This window comes from Elephantulus edwardii, unplaced genomic scaffold (genome assembly GCF_000299155.1).
Source record: "Elephantulus edwardii isolate Elephantulus edwardi_28Jun2011 unplaced genomic scaffold, EleEdw1.0 scaffold00050, whole genome shotgun sequence".
Taxonomy (NCBI): domain Eukaryota; kingdom Metazoa; phylum Chordata; class Mammalia; order Macroscelidea; family Macroscelididae; genus Elephantulus; species Elephantulus edwardii.
Window position 1 is genome coordinate 17,484,482 of NW_006399800.1, and position 4,321 is coordinate 17,488,802.

At 41.6% G+C, this 4,321-nt stretch overlaps 1 pseudogene; it reads right to left on the minus strand.

Moving 5' to 3' along the window:
- Positions 1-18: 18 nt before the first annotated feature.
- The window catches only part of LOC102863759, a 44,461-nt pseudogene continuing 40,158 nt past the window's right edge, over positions 19-4,321 (minus strand).

Consider the following 4,321-nt stretch of genomic DNA (forward strand, 5'->3'; position numbering starts at 1 on the left):
CAAAGGAAGAACTTAACCTCAATTATCTTCCAGCTGACTCATAAACAGATAACTGGCTCCTTTCTTCACTGGGAGGCACTGCTTGAAGGGCACATAAAACTTTAGGTTGCTATCAGTGGGTAGAGAGGGCACCTCCAGATTTCTCATTTTACAAACACCAAGAAGACTGACATTAATAGTGAGGCCCTCTCTTGGGCCCCACACCATGGACTTTACTATTGCTGTTTCCACCAGGTTGCTGGCACAGAAATTGCTCTGCAAGGTGCATAATCACCGGCACTGTTTGGGGCAGGGGTGGCAGGTGCCTAAGGATCCACCCTGGTATCTGCCTCAGGTGAGGCTTTTGATTTTTCTGTAGGTGGTACTTGGGGCTTGGTAGGGAGGGTCTTGACTTGAGGCTGGGTTGAGGACCAGGTTTTTCATCTCCTCTGGGGATGTGGACTGGCCCTTCTTTGGTGGCACCTCAAGGCAGGGTCCTGTAGGAGACTGAGAAGCCATCGGCAGTAATACTGAGGTTGGAAATGAACTGGACAAGGAGATTGTTCCCTTAGGAGGAGATGGTGTCTGGGACTATGTCCCCCTAGAATTTCATCAGCCTCTTGGAGTCGTCACTCAGGGTTCCTTTGAACACATTGACCAAGTCATAGCTGCAGTAAGTGCAGTAAGTGTCTTGTTCCAGGTTAAACTTCGCGAAGGTCAGCGAGATCACCTGGTCTGGTGGCGAGATGATGTGCCTGGAACATTTGATGCCTGGAGGGTAATCAGAATCTGGCCAGTTGGGCGTGGTCAGGGTTCCCTGGGCCTTCTCCAGACGGCCCCTGAAAATTGGTGCTCTGGAGAGGGAAGAGAGGAGCAGGGGCGGTGGAGACCTTTGATCAGCTGGGGAGGAGGGTACTCTAAGGCTGGGGTCTGTGCAGAAAGCACGGGTGTTTGGGTCTCAGGAGGAAAGCCATGGATGATATTCTTGGTATCATCCAACAGCTCATCTGATCTTCACTCATTAGTGTTTAAGGCAACAAATTTATTCCTGAGGTAGGTTTTCAATTCAAATGACAATGATTTGCAATAAAACATGTGTTCCTGTGGATTTTATTTTATCTTGAAATGCAATATTGTTAGTGACAGGATGATATCTTTATGTATACAAGGAAGTCCAGTGAGTACAACTATCATTCAAATATGTGCATCAAACCACAACCAAAGGAAAGGAAATAGAAGAATTCTACATACTTTTGCAGTCAGAAATCGATTGAACATGCAATCAAGAAGTGTGGAGGGGTTTGTGCAGGGAGAAGGGTGCAACAACGAATGAATGGAATCCCAAAATCTCTGTAGATGTTCACTGAAATGAAAAATAAACAACCTAAATTAAAAAAAAGAAGTGTTAATAATATTAGGTGGCTGGAATGCAAAAATTGTGAACAGGAAAGAAGGATCAATAGTTGGAAAACATGACCTTGGTGACAGAAATCAAGCTGGAGATAGAATGAGAGAATTCTGTACATTCAATGATTTATTCATTGCAAAGACTTTTTATAATAAACACAAACACATGCTATACACATAGATTTCACCTGATATTATGTACAGGAACCAGATTGATTATATAGATGGAAATAATCATTGGAGAAGCTCAATATCAGCTGTGAAAACTAGGCTAGGTGCTTATTGTGGAACAGACAGCCAACAACTCATATGCAAGTTCAAGCTAAAGAAAATGAAATCAAATCTACAGAAACCAAAATTTAACTTTGAGTCTGTCGTACCTGAATTTCAAAACCATCTCATGAACAGGTTTGAGGCCTGAACACCAATGAGCAAAGACTAGATGGGATATGAGAGGACATCAAGAGTATCACCCAGGAAGAATGCAAAAGATCATTACAAAGACAGAGGAGGAAGAAAAGACCAAGACAGATGTTAGCTGAGACTCTGAATATTGCTCTAGAGCTCTGAGAAGCCAAAACAAAGGGGGGGGGGGGAAGTAAGGAGCTGAACAGGAGATTTCAAAGGGCAGTGTGGGAAGACAAAGAAAAGTTTATAATGAAATGTCCAAAGAACTGGACTCAGAAAATCAAAAGGGAAAAACTCATTCAACATATTTTAAGCTAAGAACAAATTCAAGCTTTAAGTTGTAATACTTAAAGATGCTATGGGCAGAATATTCAATGATCCAGGAATCATTAAAAGAAGAGTCACTGTACCAAAAAGAATTTCTGACAAAGAAAAATTTCATGAAACATCGTATGAGCAAGAGCCTCTGGTGATGAAGAAAGTTCAACCTGCTCTGAAAGAATTGGCCAAAAACAAGGCCCCAAGAGTTAATGATATACCAACTGACATATTTCAACAAACAGAATGTGCTCACCAAGTTGTACCAAGAAATCTGGAGGACAACAACTTGACCAACTGACCAGAAGAGATCTATATTTGTTTCCACTCTAAAGAAACAAGACCCAACAAAGTATGGAAATTATTGAGCAATATAATTATAATTAATATTTCCAAACAAACATTGCCACAGAATCAGATCTAGAAGAAACCTGTCTGGACCTTGGATTATTGCATTGTGTCGGCAACGTAAACAGAGACAGTGAGCCACATAACTTAGCAGACGTCCTGTGGCCAGGATCTTCTCTCAGTACAGCCTCAAGCAATAATATTTCTCTGAAGTTGGTACATGGGATTTGGACTTACATCCTCCTAAACAAGAGAGGACAACAGTGTGAGAAACCAACAACAGTGTATAGTGCAAGTTACAGCAATAGTCTGTCCATTTGCTGTACCAAGGTAACTTATGGTTGCTGTGCTGTTAAACACTGTGACACTTACGTGCCAGATGTGATAATTGTTACCCATTATGCACAGAGTTTGTTGAAGCTCCTCGACTAAGACAAGCTTGGAAGCAGGAGTAGCATTTGCTTCCAAAACAGTTTGCCTCTGGAAACTCTATCAACATGGAGAAATCATGAAAGTATTTACGTCTTCTGTTCATAGAGTCTCTATGAGTCATCTATATTATAACTTGATTGCACCTAATAACAACAACAGCAATTAATTTCACATTCAAGCAAGATTCTGTTGAAAATTATCCAAACACAACTGGAACAAGCACATCAACAGAGAACTGCCTGAAGTGCAGGCTGAGTTTAGAAGAGGCCATGGTACTAGGGATAATAGAGCTAATGTTAGATAGATCTTGACCAAAAGCAGAGAGTACCGGAGGAATGCCTATCTGTGTTTCATTGACTATACACATGTATTTCGCTGTTGTGGGTCACAATAAACTGTGAATGATTCTGTGAAAAATGGGAATCCCAGAATATTTTATTGTGCTTATACAAAAACTATGCTTGGACCATGAAACAGTCATCAGAACAGAGCAAGGAGACACATGCTTCAAAATCAGGAAGGGTGTATGCCGGCGATGTGTCCTATCTCCATAACTTTTCAATCTATATGAAGAACAGATCATCTGGGAGGCTGGGCTGTATGAGAAGTGTGGCATCAAGATTGGAAGAAGACTCCAATCAACAACCTAGGTTATATAGGTGACACATTCCTGCTAAGACATTCACTGCAGAAGAACAAGGACTGCAGCATTCAATATGGATTGCAGCTCAACATCAAGAAAACAAAGTTTCTCACCACTGGGCCGATTGGCAGCATCAAGATGAATGGTGAAGAGATTGAGTTTGTTAATAGCTTAAATTTGCTTGGCTCCAAAATCAACATACTTGGTACCATCAGCTAGGAAATAAAAGGACAAATTGCATTTGGGAAGTCTGCTGTCAGGGACTTCTCCAGAGTACTGAAGAGCAGTGATGTCAATCTGGAGACTAAGGTGCACCTGATCCAGGCCAAAGTCTTTGCAGTTACTTGTTATGCATCAGAAAGCTGGACAATGACTAGGGGTGACTGAAGGAGAATTGATGCCTTTGAGTTGTGGTGCTGGAGAAGAGTATTTAATATACCATGGACTGCCAGGAGAACAAACAAATTCATCCTAGAGAGGGTGAAACCAGGCTGCTCCTGTGAAGCAGGGATTCTGAGGCTTCATCTGACATACTTTGGGCATGTTTCAAAGAGTTTCCAGTCCTTGGAGAGAGATAGCATTCTTGAAAGCGTGGAGTGGCATCAGAAGAAATAGATTAATTCAGTGACTGGGAAATGATGTGTGTCAGAGACAGTATATCTGGCACAGGATAGAGCAGGTTTCAAGGCTATTGTACATAGGGTTTCTATGACTCAGAAGTGACTTGTGGTACATAACAGCAATAATTTCAGAAATTGCATATGAGTAGTTTATGGTCTGTTCCAC